At 41.6% G+C, this 16,554-nt stretch overlaps 1 protein-coding gene and 1 non-coding gene across 2 annotated transcripts in view; both read right to left on the bottom strand.

Annotated features, from left to right (window-relative positions):
- LOC124551195 (venom protease-like) overlaps positions 1–16,554 on the bottom strand; it is a 220,675-nt gene that overhangs the window by 187,113 nt on the left and 17,008 nt on the right. The window lies entirely within an intron of this gene.
- Positions 4,248–4,320, bottom strand: Trnaa-cgc. The gene has a single exon. It is a non-coding gene; the product is annotated as a tRNA-Ala (tRNA).

The following is a 16,554-nucleotide window of genomic DNA, read 5'->3' as shown; positions in this document are numbered from 1 at the left end:
GGAAAGAAGGGACGGCAGAAAGGTGGAAGGAGTATATGGAGGGTCTATAGAAGGGCGATGTACTTTAGGGCAATATTTTGGAAATGGAAGGGGATGCAGATGAAGATGTAATGAGAGATATGATACTGCATTGAAACAAGGCCCGGGGAGTAGAAAGCATTCCATTAGAAACACTGATAGCCTTGGGAAAGCCAACCCTGACAAAACTCCACCACCTGGTGAGCAAGATGTATCAGACAAGTGAAATACCCTCAGACTCCAAAGAAAGCAGGTGCTGACACGAAAATTACCGAACTGTCAGTTTAATAAATTATGGCTGGAAAACACTAACACGAATTCTTTACAGACGAATGGAAAAACGGGGAATATAAGTTTGGATTCTCTAGAAATGTTGGAACACGTGAGGCGATACTGACCCTCCGAATTATCTTAGAAGATAGATTAACAAAAGCAAACCTACTTTTCTAGCAACTGTAGACTTAAAGAAAGCTTTTGACAATGTTGACTGGAATACTCTCTTTCAAATTATGAAGGTGGCAGGGGAAAAATACAGGGAAAGAAAGGCTATTTACAATTTGTACAGAAACCAGATGGCAGTTGTAAGAGTCGAGGGACATGAAAGGAAAGCAGTGGTTGGGAAGGGAGTGAGACAGAGTTGTAGCCTATCCACAGTGTTATTCAATCTGTATATTGGGTAGGGAGTAAAGAAAATAAAAGAAAAATTTGGAGTAGGAATTAAAATCCATGGACAAAAAGTAAAAGCTTTGTGGTTTGCTGAAGACATCGTAATTCTGTCAGAGAAAGCAAAGCACCTGAAAGAGTAGTTGAACGGAATGGACAGTGTCTTGAAAGGAAGCTATAAAATGAACATCAACAAAAGCAAAACGAGGATAATGGAACATAGTCGAATAAAATCAGGTGAGGGAATTAGATTAGGAAATGAGACATTGGAAGAAGTAGATGAGTTTTGCTATTTAGGGAGTAAAATAACTGATGATGGTCGAAGTAGAGAGGACATAAAATGTAGACTGACAATGGCAAGGAAAGCGTTTCTGAAGAATAGAAATCACTTAATATCGAGTATAGATGTAAGTGTTAGGAATGCTTTTCTGAAAGTAATTGTATGGAGTGTAGTCACATATAGAAGTGAAACATTGACGATAAATAATTTAGACAAGAAGAGAATAGAAGCTTTCGAAATGTGATGCTACAGGAGAGTACTGATGATTAGATGGGCAGATCACGCAACTGCTGAGGAGGTACTAAATATAACCGAGGAGTAGAGGAATTTGTGGCATAACTAGACTAAAAGAAGGGATCGTTTGGTAGGACATGTTCTGAGGCATCAAGGTATTACCAAGCTAGTGTTGGAGGGCAGCAGCGTGGAGGGTAAAAATAGTAGAAAGAGACCAAGAGATGAATACACTAAGCAGATTCAGAAGGATGTAGGTGGCAGTAGGTACTGGGAGATGAAGAAGCTTGCACAGGATAGAGTAGCATGGAGAGCTGCATCAAACCAGTCTCTGAACTGTAGACCACAATGAAAACATTTGTGTAGCAGTTCTTTATGACTGTAAACATGGGGAGAAAGTGTTAGCGCAGATGTAAGTACGGATTTGACAGCCATTTCATGAGTTTTAGAGGCAACACATAGTCAATACAACTTTAAATATTTTGCTATGAGAAGGTATAAACCGGACGCCTGATAATTATCTTGAACTATCAGGAACTGATTTTTAAATAGAGTTTCGTGGCCTCTGTTTGGTACGTATTAGGTGTTGATTTCTTTAACTCTTCTTTGGACGATCTAGATGATACCTGCTGTGGCATAGTGTGGGGGCATCGAGCGGATGAGAGGAGGTAGGTGGATTGAACTGATAACAATATTAAGAGAACTAAATCCTGCTCCAAGAAAATGCATCAAATCGCCCTGAAGAATAAGCCCAAGAATAAAATAAAGGAATTAATATAAGAGTTGATATGAGAATGAAATATGAGAATATGAGAATTTAAAGCGTTTGTGGGGCCTGAAAATACGATACACAGAAATATTGTATAATAAATATATGACACTTATTGTGAAACTCAATTATAACTTTACAGTTAATATAATACCCTTGTATCCCGTATTTTGGCAAGGAACATTTGTGTAGTAATCTTCTACAGAGACGGGTAGGTGAAGGAAAAATAAAATAAATAAAAGAATCAGGTTTTGAGGCAGGACGTAGAATGTGAGAAATTGTGCGATAGCTACCGTGCCTGCAGGTGGGCTGAGATTATTGCGTGTAAAGTGGCACCTAAGTGACGTCAAAAAACTGACTGTCGTTTTCTCAGAAAGTGTCCAGTATGAACAGACAAGTTGAGACAGTTTTCCGCTTATTGTAGCTCCTATTCCACATAGCGAAACATCTGGGAAATCCAGTTATGGCACTTGCCGTGTTATCCTAATGAGTCCAGCTATCTACAAAGTGTGGCAACCCAGTAGGCAGCGGCGGTTCCTGAAGGACGTCTTATCCGCTGTGGTATTCTACACTGACGCACTTGATCTAGCAGCAGATAGCACCTCGTCTGCCGTCGCTTGCGACAGAAATCTTGGCAGTCTGTCTGCCTTTGGACGCCGCACGCACCTGACACCTCCAGGACCCACTTCAAGGTGTCTGGCAGCGTCTGCTGAGTAGGAAGTGCACTCCCTCGCCCTTTGTCGAAGGCGGTAATCACCGCTCACTACTTTGGAGAGTATAAAATTGTTTGCTGTTGTTGAGTGGTGCTACATATAAGAAATCTTTGATTTTCATGTCGCGCTCGATAGTAACAGATGCAGACGACCCACTTTTGTATGATGAGATTTGTACTACACCATGGCCGGCCACGGCGTGCCAAACTTCACATGGGCCAGGCGTGCAGGCCCCTCCCGTGAACCAAGCGTCAGCCTGTCTCGGCTTTGCTCCTTCATTTCCGGATGTACCGAGTATGGCGTGACACGTCTTTTAATACTGTGATGTTGCGTTCTTCGGTCGGCACAACTTCATTCACTTCGGCAGAATAGTGGTATCTGGTCTGTTCGTTCGTGGTATGAAGGACATTTACAGGCCCATTGGTAGTTTACACAAAAGATGCAATCTCCAGATCTATCACCACAAGCCCTTAAAAATAAATGGGAAAGGCAGAAAAGAGGGATGAGAATTCTCAATATATATCATGCAGTCACATAAGTGGTGGGTATTGAAAATTTGCTCTAAAACAATATTACAATACTGTGCAGACAGATCTTAAAAGTTTAACTGAAAATGTAAGAGACAAAAATTACAACAATCGACAAACGAGATTCATTGTCCCGTACGTCACGAAGCACGTTATGCTAAATTTATTGTTATCCAACACATGAAGAACCTGATAGTGTCAGTAATAACATTTCTGAAGTCACAAACATTATTTCACCCTCAGTTCAACAATTTTCCGTGGAACTGAATTAGGAGTATGGAGACGTTATACCTTTCTGCAAAGTATGTTACTTAAGTCAAGAGGCATGCCAGGACCATTTATCGATTTGAAACTCGCTACTGATGAATTAATGAAGGAAAAAGGAATGCAAGAACGAAAATCAGAACTTCCAGAATGGATTTCAGACCTCGCATTTTAAGTGGATTTGACTGCACACTGCCCTATGCCTCACCGCGAGGTCCAATAATTCATTGTGGGTTCAAAAAATTACAAGGTTAGCTCCCTAAACGTTTTGAGAAACCATTAATTTTACCTCTGATTCAGATTTCGCTTGCCATTTCAATTGAAAGTGGTCCTGCGCATGGGCATACATAACTGGTTGGGTTGCAAGATAGTTCCTGTTTTAATCACAAATCCTTTCACGTTAAAACTATCCAGGACATCTACATTATTTTCCTCAGACAGCATTCCCACGTATTCATAATGATGTTGCAAAAGTTCTACAATATTTCGATTAATGAATGTGGGTGAAAGACATTTTTGAATTATGAAACTAAATAAGACAAAATTATGTGGCAGCCTCAATGCAACATACTGTGAAATTCCCTGCACAGATCTACATTTCGACAGCTTGTGGTGGTGGTGGTTAGTGTTTAACGTCCCGTCAACAACGAGGTCATTAGAGACGGAGCGCAAGCTGGGGTTAGGGAAGGATTGGGAAGGAAATTGGCCGTGCCCTTTCAAAGGAACCATCCCGGGATTTGCCTGAAACGATTTAGGGAAATCACGGAAAACCTAAATCAGGATGACAGGAGACGGGATTGAACCATCGTCCTCCGGAATGCGAGTCCAGTGTGCTAACCACTGCGCCACCTCGCTCGGTCGACAGCTTGTACTAGATAAAAATTGTATTACGTCTTCAGTGCGCCAAAATAAGTAATACTGAAAATTTATTATGGTTGTGGTCTATATTGTTGCAAAAAGTGAAATATAAAACCAATTCGTATACATTGCGACTGCAGTACCATTTAGTTGAGGCACGTTGACAGTTTCCCCCTCATTCCCTTCCTCGTGGTCAGACAGTGTGGAGTGGTGGTGGGGGAAGTGTGCAGCAATGCTGAGTGCAGTGGCACACACAGCAGTGCATGGCTCTTGAACTGAATTCCAGGCCACCCCTGCTTTACACTAATGTTCAAGACACAAGTGTGGCTCAAAATCAGTTTCATGATTTGTGCTCCAATCAGAATATTTACTTATTTAAAGTAATTGTTAATCATTTATATCTCGTTTTTTTATTTCATGCAATTATTTCGCCAAGACCTCTTATGTTTTCGTCAAGCCACAGTATGTAGCTGTGATGTAATGAATTTTACTGTCATTGTTTGTATTCTTATGGAAATTATATGCGATAAACTGTGTGAATACATTGCAATGTATGCTCTTTAGCAAATCAGGGACAGTGTACATTTTGAGGTCCATGTATGGAGAGAACTTAAGCTGATCGAAAGTTAATATTTACGATAATGAATTAGAATTAAATGAACAAAGTTTCCCATTTTGTAAGTTATCAAGACTAGCTGGTGGAGCTAGCGTCCACAGGAGTGTTTCAAAATGGCTCTGAGTACTATGGGACTTAACAGCTGTGGTCATCAGTCCCCTAGAACTTAGAACTGCTTAAACCTAACTAACCTAAGGACATCACACACATCCATGCCCGAAGCAGGATTCGAACCTGCGACCGTAGCAGTCCCGCGGTTCCGGACTGAGCGCACAGGAGTGTCTAATTGATATTACACAGACTCAGTGCAGAGGAACTGTATCCGCTACATAACTATTCCCCTGACATATGACTCCTATATGATGAAATAGTCTGATTCGCTTCGTTGACACTAAAGCTGAAGTTCTTCAGAAACCTTTGTACGGTGAAGAAGTTTGTTATTGACAAAACATACATCTATGATCATTAACACAGCTTACTGGATCAACCTTGTGGAAAGACTTTATGTGTAAAAGATTTTTCAGATTTTGTTAAGGAATTTCTTCCAAAAATTTTCAACTCTATTAAATAAAACAGAAAATAGAAAACTATAGGACATTGGTCTGCACTCGGATTAGAACTGAGAGCTCACTCCACCTTCAAATTACATGTCATGTGTGGAACCAGTTTTTTTTTCTCAGAGATGTTACCTCTTTTATTTTTTCTCCCTCACTTTCCTTATTCTAAAGGAACCTTGAATGAAAAGATCTATTTGCCACGGCCTCTCTGGCGCTAAAAACAAGAATATTGCACCACTTCAGGCACTGTCCCTACGCCTTTTCCAACAGTTTTGTCTATCACTGAGCTAGTGGGACCCTCATGGGAGGTGCTCTCTCTCATCGCAATTTTAGCTGTTGAGCTACATAACACAACGTGAGAGAAGGAAAGATTTGTTACCTATGTTAAGTACAGAATTCCTGGAGTCCAAAAATAAAATTTCCATTCTCAGTGCCTCATCTTACATGAGGAATATGTAGCGTAATTCATCGATTATGTTAATAATCCTAATCGAGGTGAGACAGAGATGTACAGGGGTGTCTCAAACAGAGAGCATCCCACAGTACTCTGACAGCTACAATCCCAAGAGTTGCATCTCACCTTTTGGCAATATCAATGTGTAGTTTTTTTTTGGGAGGAGGGGGGAATGAGGATTCTTTATTTATGTCAATACACAGTCAAATCACCAACAAGTTTTACATTTTCACATACACCAGATCCTTTACACCATACAGAAGTAGCTTCATCTTGATTTGAAATTACTACTGGGCCCAAGGAAAAAAATAAATTGAAGATAAAAGGTATTGGTTCCCATGCAGTCCTTTATGTTCGTTGTGTTTTTTGTACGTGATATTTTGAATTTTGCACTTTTTATTAATGATAAATTTGCTGCAGAATCCTTGAAAATTGAAATTAGTACTAGGACCATGCGGGAAAATAAAGTGAAGATGAAAGGCATTGGTTCCCATACTGCCCTTGATGGGCGATGTGTTTTTAGGGATTGTATTTTGAATCTTGAACGTTTCAATGACTATAAATTAGTTGTAGAAACCTTAAACATATTCTCAGTTCGAAATTAATAAATTTTCTTTTGAGACAGAGAAACTTATGTCATTGAATCAGCACGATTTTAGAAAGCACCGCTCATAGAGCGCGAAAGATGGATGAAGGACAACAGACAGATTCCGCATTTTTAGATTTCTGGAAAGCTTTTGACACAGTGCCCCATTGCAGCTTGTTAAAGAAGCTATGAGAATATGGAATAGGTTCACAATGTGTGGTTCAAAGACTTTTTAAGTTATAGAATACGCTATGTTCTCCTCCACGACGAGTATTCATCAGATAAAAGGGTATTGCCAAGAGTGCCCCGGAGAAATGTGGGAGGACCACTATTATTATCTATATACATAAACTATTTGGCACACGCTGTAGTTGTTTGTTAATGATGCTGTGGTGTAAGGTGTCAAAGTCGAGTGACTGTAGGAGGATACAAGATTTGTAGTTGCTGTGATGATTGAGAGCTAGCTCTAAATGTAGGAAAGTGTAAGTTAATGCGGATGACTCGGAAAACCAAACGCATAATGTGCCCTGGCTGACACAGTCACATCGTTTAAATATCTGAGCGAAACGCACGAAAGCGACATGAAATGGACACAGCATGTGAGGACTGTGGTAGGAAAGGCGAGTGGTCGACTTCGGTTAATTGGGAGAATTCTAGTGTTGGTCGGTGGGTTGGTTGATTGTGGGGAGGAAATCAAAGAGCGAGGTCATCAGTCCCATCGAATTAGGAAAAGACGGGGAGGGAAATTGGGTGCGCCCTTTCAAAGGAACCATCCCGGCATTTGCCTGAAGTGACTTAGGGAAATCACAGAAAATCTAAATCAGGATGCCCGGATACGGGTTTGAACCGTCGTCCTCCCGAGTGCGAGTCCAGTGTCCTAACCACTGCACCACCTCGTTCGGTGACAATTCTAGGAAAGTATTATTCATCTGTAAAGGAGACCGCAGATAGAATGCTAGTGCGATCTATTCCTGAGCGTTGGAGGGAAGGTGCCGATCTTTTCGATGAAAATTATTGACAAAATTTCCATAACCGACATTTGAAGCTGACAGCAGAACTATTCTGTTGCCTATAAGATTCATTGCACGTAACGATTATGCATTGCACGTAAGGACTATAAGATACGATAAATTAGGGTTCACTCAGAGGCATATAGACAGTCGCTTTTCCATCGTTCTGTTTGCTAGTGGATCAGGAAAGCAAATCACTAGTTGTGGTGTAGGGTACCCACCATCACGCGCCGTAAGGTGGATTGTGGAAAGTCGATGAAGGTGCGTAGACAGAAAGTGGAAAGGGAATGGGAAGTAAATTTAGCGGAACAATTCAGGACCACATGCACATTCACAGGGTTTCAAATATTTGGAACGATGTTGCGAGGTTTTAGCTCTGCCAGCGGCAGCTACATACCAAAATACTTGTGGTCGTCTCATAAGGTCTCTCATTGTGTGACGGGAGGCGCCAGGGCGTTTGGTTTTTATGTAGCGTCATCTATTGACGCTTTATAACGTCATGTTTTCGACTACTAGCAGTAATGGACAGCCTGGGTGGCTGACTAGTGGGATAAGGATATCACGTAGAACAAAGCGGGAATTATATCAAAACGTTAGAAGTAGTCGCAATCAAGCTACAGTAGCCCATTACAAACAGTTTTGTAAGGTGCTTAAAAATGTTACTAGGAAGGCAAAGAGTATGTGGTATGCAAATAGAATACATAATTCACAGGATAAAATTAAAACCATATTGTCAGTTGTGAATGAAGTGTCTCGTCAGCAGCACAAGGTCGACAATATAAAGTCAGTTCGCAGGAAAAATATTTCTGTTACTGATAAATCAGATATCTGTACAGTATTTAACAATCATTTTCTGAGCATTGCTGGTGAATTAAATAAAAATTTAGTTTCAACAGGAAATCATATAACTTTCTTGGCAAATGCCTTTCCGAGATTGATGTCTGAAATACTTCTTTGTGATACAGACAAGAGGGAGATTGAGTCAATAATTAAATCACTGAAGACTAAGGACTCTCATGGTTATGATGGAGTGTCAAGCAGAATATTAAAGTACTGTGCTGCGCATGTTAGCCCTGTATTTAGCCATATTTGTAATTTTTCCTTTAGGAATGGTCAGTTTCCTGGGCGATTAAAGTACTCAGTAGTAAAGCTACTTTATAAAAAGGAAGAAAGGAATAATTTTAGACTTAATTCTATGCATTCAGTGTTTGCAAAAGTTATTGAAAAGGGTGAGTATGTAAGGATAATTGACCATTCTCCATCATACGATTTGCTATCAAATGTACAGTTCGGCTTTAGAAGTCGTTTAACAACTGAAGATGCTATATTTTCTTTTGTCTGTGAGGTACTGGATCGGCTAAACAAAAAGTTTCGAACGCTTGGCGTATTTTTTGATTTAACTAAGACATTTGATTGTGTTTATAACAAAATATTGCTCCATAAGTTGGACCATTACGGAATATGAGGAGTAGCTCACAATTGATTCACCTCTTACTTTAGCAACAGGCAGCAAAAGTCATTATTCACAAAGTTGATAAGGGCTGTGATGTGGGATCTGAGTGGGGTACTGTCAAGTGAGGGGTGTTCCAGGGATCAGTGTTGGGGCCACTCCTGTTTCTTATTTATATAAATGATATGTCCTCTTCTATTACGGGTAACTCTAAAATGTTTCTGTTTGCTGATGACACTAGCTTTGTAGTAAAGGATGTTGTGTGCAACATTGACTCGGTTTCAAACAATGCAGTACATGACCGCAGCTTAGCCTGTTTCTATATAGGTTGCAGAAGGTGGTAGATATAGCTTTCTCCAACTTCCAATCAGTTCCAAAATAAATTGGAACCATCGCATACTTAAAGGTACAGAGATAGCAGCAGTTGCAAAGGGCCTACCTAAAAACAAGTTGAAATTTCACTGTAGCAGATAAGTTCGAGAAAGGTGACTCGGTTGGAAATATGTATTTGAATGGAAAGACTTTATTCCAAATCCCAGACAGCATTTCTAGTGGATAGCGTAACACTAGAGATCTGAAAAGCCTGTCTACATTTCTTATAACCTCAATCAGCACAGCCTCTACTACTGTTTGTTATCCTTCTCAATCGACCTTCGCCTATAACCCAGTGGATATATCGCAGAACTTCTGACATGGCATCGAGACAGAATGCATTAGAAATACTGGAGAAATATCTTGCAATGGCAGCATGTGGAACTTGCAAATACCAGTTTCATACCGCACTCTTTAGCCGAATCACTTACTAAATTTGGTAATTTTATTATAAGTTGTATCGTCGGTGATTGGTCTTATAATATACACTCCCGGAAAATGAAATAAGAACACCGTGAATTCATTGTCCCAGGAAGGGGAAACTTTATTGACACATTCCTGGGGTCAGATACATCACATGATCACACTGACAGAACCACAGGCACATAGACACAGGCAACAGAGCATGCACAATGTCGGCACTAGTCCAGTGTATATCCACCTTTCGCAGCAATGCAGGCTGCTATTCTCCCATGGAGACGATCGTAGAGATGCTGGATGTAGTCCTGTGGAACGGCTTGCCATGCCATTTCCACCTGGCGCCTCAGCTGGACCAGCGTTCGTGCTGGACGAGCAGACCGCGTGAGACGACGCTTCATCCAGTCCCAAACATGTTCAATGGGGGACAGATCCGGAGATCTTGCTGGCCAGGGTAGTTGACTTACACCTTCTAGAGCACGTTGGGTGGCACGGGATACATGCGGACGTGCATTGTCCTGTTGGAACAGCAAGTTCCCTTGCCGGTCTAGGAATGGTAGAACGATGGGTTCGATGACGGTTTGGATGTACCGTGCACTATTCAGTGTCCCCTCGACGATCACCAGTGGTGTACGGCCAGTGTAGGAGATCGCTCCCCACACCATGATGCCGGGTGTTGGCCCTGTGTGCCTCGGTCGTATGCAGTCCTGATTGTGGCGCTCACCTGCACGGCTCCAAACACGCATACGACCATCATTGGCACCAAGGCAGAAGCGACTCTCATCGCTGAAGACGACACGTCTCCATTCGTCCCTCCATTCACGCCTGTCGCGACACCACTGGAGGCGGACTGCACGATGTTGGGGCGTGAGCGGAAGACGGCCTAACGGTGTGCGGGACCGTAGCCCAGCTTCATGGAGACGGTTGCGAATGGTCCTCGCCGATACCCCAGGAGCAACAGTGTCCCTAATTTGCTGGGAAGTGGCGGTGCGGTCCCCTACGGCACTGCGTAGGATCCTACGATCCTGGCGTGCATCCGTGCGTCGCTGCGGTCCGGTCCCAGGTCGACGGGCACGTGCACCTTCCGCCGACCACTGGCGACAACATCGATGTACTGTGGAGACCTCACGCCCCACGTGTTGAGCAATTCGGCGGTACGTCCACCCGGCCTCCCGCATGCCCACTATACGCCCTCGCTCAAAGTCCGTCAACTGCACATACGGTTCACGTCCACGCTGTCGCGGCATGCTACCAGTGTTAAAGACTGCGATGGAGCTCGTATGCCTCGGCAAACTGGCTGACACTGACGGCGGCGGTGCACAAATGCTGCGCAGCTAGCGCCATTCGACGGCCAACACCGCGGTTCCTGGTGTGTCCGCTGTGCCGTGCGTGTGATCATTGCTTGTACAGCCCTCTCGCAGTGTCCGGAGCAAGTATGGTGGGTCTGACACACCGGTGTCAATGTGTTCTTTTTTCCATTTCCAGGAGTGTACATTCCGGCAATCACCGTCTATACTCACTGTAGCGGTATTTCTCTGGAAAAACTACTTCATTTGAAGGTAATGCCATACCTCGATTTATAAAACCATTATAGCTTTTAACATGGATACTGGGTTGCCCCTGAAGAACCAAGACTGCTTGTGACAGTAATGTGGTCATTCTGATTGTGTTTCTTTAACATAAAGCGGATTTTAAGAAGATTCAGCCTCTCTTTCTAAGACACAGTGGTACCACTCACAAGAAAAACTCATGAGACACGTCCACCCATCACTGATTTTCACACTGGCAGCATCAGTAATTTGTTGAGTAAATTTGATAAGAGCCAGTCAGAATGCTCTATTCATTCACAAGATATCCTTCGTGCTGAGGCATAGGAGCCCCTCCATAGCAGGGAGAACGTTTGTGTTTCAGAGATGTTTGTTGAAAGCAGGACTTAACGATTTCTAGGAATGGTAACATGGGATGGATGGGGTGACAAGTTAGGACCATCAGGAGGAATGCATTCAGTGTTTTCATCGGCTATTTTCGTTAACAGGTTCTGTTAGGACTTCCATGCAGACAGGCTGAGACATCATGAAAGCTCTTACAAAACTATTTCTGTGACACTTTAAAATTTCCAAGAGGCCAACTTGGCTCTCCTTTACATAGCCATGTGATGTCAGTATAACATTCAGTACCTTTTAGATGCCCCTGCGATGGTGAGTTGCTACACTAACATTTTGCAGCACTGCGTCAGCCATGCTAGGCATGAAAACGCAAGCATGGCTAGACGCAGCTCACATGTCCCATTAGGAATGATAGGAACAACTCACCCTGTGCTATTCTGGGAAGCATTGGAACAGATTTCTACAGCGTGACCTGTGACATCAGTATCCACAGGTAGGGAGGTACTGCACCGCATGGGTAAATGCACATGTGGCACAGAGGTGCCTCACGTATGGGAATGGTGTGAGTGTGCCCCTGGTTTGCATGCCCTGAAGTCCTGTAGGGGGCAGTTTGCTGATACATTGCTGTTGACCACAGTTTGAGAGCATTTTTCCACATGCAATGAGTGTTCGTGCACTGCATTATTTTTGGCTGTTTAAGCATTGTGAGCATGTTTGCATAGCGTTACGCATGCATTCTCTTTTGATGATTTATGAGTTGTTTTGGTGTCTGTTACATTATTTTGTGAACAGGTGTGCACGCCGTGCAATGCATGATTTCATTAGTTGATGATTAGCGGGCGTGTTTGTAGAGCCTTTTACAGGCATTATTTTGACAACTTAAGAGTTGTTGCGTATCTCCACACCTTTGTGCTGCATTATTTCGGTGATTTACGAGTAGTTTGCAGTTCTGTAGACTGTTCAGTGCATTATTTCGATAATTTATGAGTTGTTTGACTGTCTGTACATCAGTGTACTGCGTTATTTAGATAATAGACGAGTAGTTTGCAGTTCTGTAGGCTGTGTATTGTGACCCATGCACGTCAAAGCGAGTGTTTTGTAGCAGTAAAATAAACCACATGAAATGGATCGCTAAATAAATTGTTTCAAAATAAATAAAGTACATTCCTTCCTCTCTCCAGCAGCCCAGAAAACATTGAGTCCTTATCTCACAATTTTTCCGACTGCAATCTTGGATTACATCACAGGAGAGACAACGGTGCTCTCTGGTGGCGGTACTGTGTACTAGAACTCCAGACCTCACGGTGAACACACTGGATGGAGCTACTGCCTCATATTGTTTGAATAAACACTGCATACAAAATAAAGACTGAAGTCCATCCTATCCAGTAGCCCAGCACAGGCTGAGTCCTTTCCCCACCAATCCCTAGGAAGAGGTGGCGGTAGGATGACTTAGATTAGTGGAGGTAGGCCAATTCACCTGTTTTCCCACCAAAATTTGAACTTCTCTCCATGATGTTATTGCTACATTGCTATATCTATCGCCGTCATCTTGGATCCGATATCTTGAATAATTTTGCTGACCTACTGCTTCCGTGGCCATGAAGTTCATGATCACTGGACAGTTCGAGAAGTCCGCCACCATCCCATCTGTGATACCCCCATAGGAACCAAGTCACCCTGTAGTCATGCCGTTGACAGCTCCGTTCAGAAAGAAAACACCTGTATACTAGCGATATGATAACCTAGCCCAGAATGGAGTATAGATGTTCTGATTCCAAACGCTATAGTGCGTTTAAAATTAGTTGCGACTTGTGATGTTTGGCCCATCAGAGGTAACGCGATACTGTTGCCTAGGTAACACCAACAGTGAGCCAGCTTTCCCTATTGCGCCGCTAGCGGTTCGATTGGTAAAGCACCCCTGTTATTACGACGCAGATAAACAGTAACACGTGGAGTCGCGCATTAGATGGATGAAGTTCGTCAACTCTCGTTTTAAAGTAGCAGTTTTTGGCCTTGAAGTGTTCTATGCTCTTCAAGTTTTGTGTTCGAGTGTTTCATGTTAGCGCTGAATTAATAATAACAATGTATCATCTCTGAATACGAGATTCAAAATAAAAGTGGTCGTCCAGGAACACGCTCACCAGCTAAGAAAATGCTGCAAAATATTCCTCCGAATACGACAGATGTAATGAAGCCATACGACTCAGATGAGGTAGACCAAGCTCCAACAATGCACTGGAGGAAAGTGGATATTTTGCTTTGTGTACCAAGAAATATTCCATTGAATAAAGTTGAACCCAGAGAGCATAAGACGGAGTTAACGGAACTTGTAGTGCCGTACAGGCGAAAAACACCAGGCTACCAAGCCGATGGACTACTGTAGCTAAAGCGAAAGAGCACTTTTAAATCAGGCTTCCTGTATATCTGATTCAGATAAATCCGAGTGGGAATAAATGTGCAGTGGTAAAAGTAACGTGGCAAAAAACAAGAAGAAGTTTATGCTCAGTGAGGCTGAAATGCTAACAAAAAAAGCGTTTGCAAATGTTACACCACAGGACTACTTTCGAGTTGCCAGCCATACCAATAAGGTGGTTGCTAGGACATGGAATCATGAAGCACTGATGAGTTTCGAGTAATACGTAGCGTCTCTTATTGCCAAGTTAAAGTCGGCTTCTCTTGCCAAATCGATGAAAATATTACGAAAGAAGTGGATTTCGCTTCATATCGTTACAATTTCGTCTGGACTATATATAAATGTTATGAATCTAACAGAATGTCTATGATTTCGTGTGATGTCTATTAATCATGCAATATAAAACCGATGGTACCAGTCGCTTTCATTGCAGAACACGCCATTACCGATGTGTGTGTGCGTGTGTTTGTTTGTAGGATAGAATCGGGGAGGATCAGATTTCTGGCCAGACAATTGCGATTTTCAGCTCTCAAACGCTGATTTTGCTACTGGATTACAGTGTGTCAGAACCATAAAAGGACAGTGAAAATATACATCAACGAAGCGAATATCAATCAATGAATAATTTACATCTCACGTAAGAACCTCTCTAAAGTATCGTTACTCTCTGATTTGGAAAGCATCATGACATCAGACGTTTTCTTGTTGTACCTCCATATCTGACCCACTGTCTACCTCGTTCATTCTTGCTAAACTTCTAACTCTTGCCCTGCTAAACTTCGGCATGACATATGCAATCGCTGGAATTTAAACACACCTAATGTGTGAATGAGGAATTAATCAACCTACAATAAAATTTCTCAAGTCTCCTGCACACCCAATGATTGGATTCCCGTCATTGTCCGACACACATAGTAGACAAAAAATAAATAAACCCCTGTTGAAAAGTATAATGATGATTCTTCAGCTGGACATCAATGGACACATACAACCTCACTTCTGTGAAAGGAATACATAAATGGTGATGTGCAAACAATTTACAATTTAGTTATTACCTTAGTGAGTTTAATGATTTCTTAGATACCAAATGCAAGTTCTCCTCTAAATTAGAACTGTCACGGAACTGACTGCAGTGCCACAAGATAGCACTCAACGAATTCTTCGTAGTAGTCGCCAAAATTCAAGGGCATGTGGGATGTGTTTGACTAGAAGAATGTGAAGTGACCATGCTGATCAGGCGTAATTAGTTGCTGACCACTAAAAAAATCAATAAGGAATTCGTCATCTATGAAATTAAACAAGAACCAGAATTAATTCCATTTGTCATTATCAAACTTTACAATAAAACATGTGACAAAAACTGACAAGTCAAAACTAATACGTTTGTAAATATGTTTGGGGGATCTGTGGTCTGATTCTAACAAATTTGTATCAGTACAATGCAATTATAATTGTGAAGGTGTGCTATCATTGCCAGAGTGTTAGTATCAAAAGGCAGATAACTCTACAGAAGAATATAGGCTTGCAGTTGTGGCCAGAATTGAAGCAATACTGATCGTAAAATCTGCAAGAAAGTCTTCTAAATGAAGAAGTCAGTAAAAATGATTTGGCTGTCCCTGTGGCTCATGTTCGGTGTCCCTACAACTTGCCATCTTAATCTGAAGGTGGCAGTGACTATAGGCATTTGTCACGCCTGCGACTAACAAGGAGAGATCCCCAGTGGTCGCAACAGCTACTTGTAACCATCTATACGGCAATGTTGGTTAAGATCCCAGGTATCACACGCGCCAGCCATTCACCCAGGTGGGCCCTCTTTTGCGACTAATTGGAGAAAGAGGAGTGCCACAACTTTACCTGGCCCTCAGTAATGTTGAAACACGTGTAATGTGTAAATTGGTTGTGTAGCGTAATGAGAAGGGCTTCAAATGTAAAAAATCGTGAGTTTGGTTATCATCAGGTGCTTGAATTTTATTATTCTTAAGTCTTTACTTAAATGACTTTAATTCTCACTTATAATCAGTTAACTGGTTTAAATGTTATTTATTTATTTATGTTTCTTTGTTACGTCGTTTTAACCACAACTCTTTCAGATGCTCTGATATTTTTTTATGTATTTCTTTGTCCATTTGGAATTTTTGAGAGTGGGAATGTAATTGTATCTATCTATTATAATATTTAAATATTTAAAAATTCCGATCTATCAGTTAAGAAACAAAAGATTAAATAATCCATTTGTATTGACTGTGAAATGGTAGCAAAAATGTATGTTTTGTTACAAGCAGCGAATTGTTTTGGTTGGTAATCGTTATACAAACATTTAAAACATACCATGCATTCCTGCCGCATTATGGACAAAATAATGCAGATGAAGATTTAAAGAAAAGAACGAAATATAAGTAAAACGAAATTCAAGCAAAATGAGAAATAGAAAGAATGAAAGCATTAACACAACCAAAAGATAGTATGA

The sequence above is a fragment of the Schistocerca americana genome, chromosome 9 (genome assembly GCF_021461395.2).
Source record: "Schistocerca americana isolate TAMUIC-IGC-003095 chromosome 9, iqSchAmer2.1, whole genome shotgun sequence".
Classification (NCBI taxonomy): Eukaryota; Metazoa; Arthropoda; class Insecta; order Orthoptera; family Acrididae; genus Schistocerca; species Schistocerca americana.
Note: the sequence above shows the minus strand (reverse complement) of the source record. Positions and strands in the feature narration are given on the sequence as shown.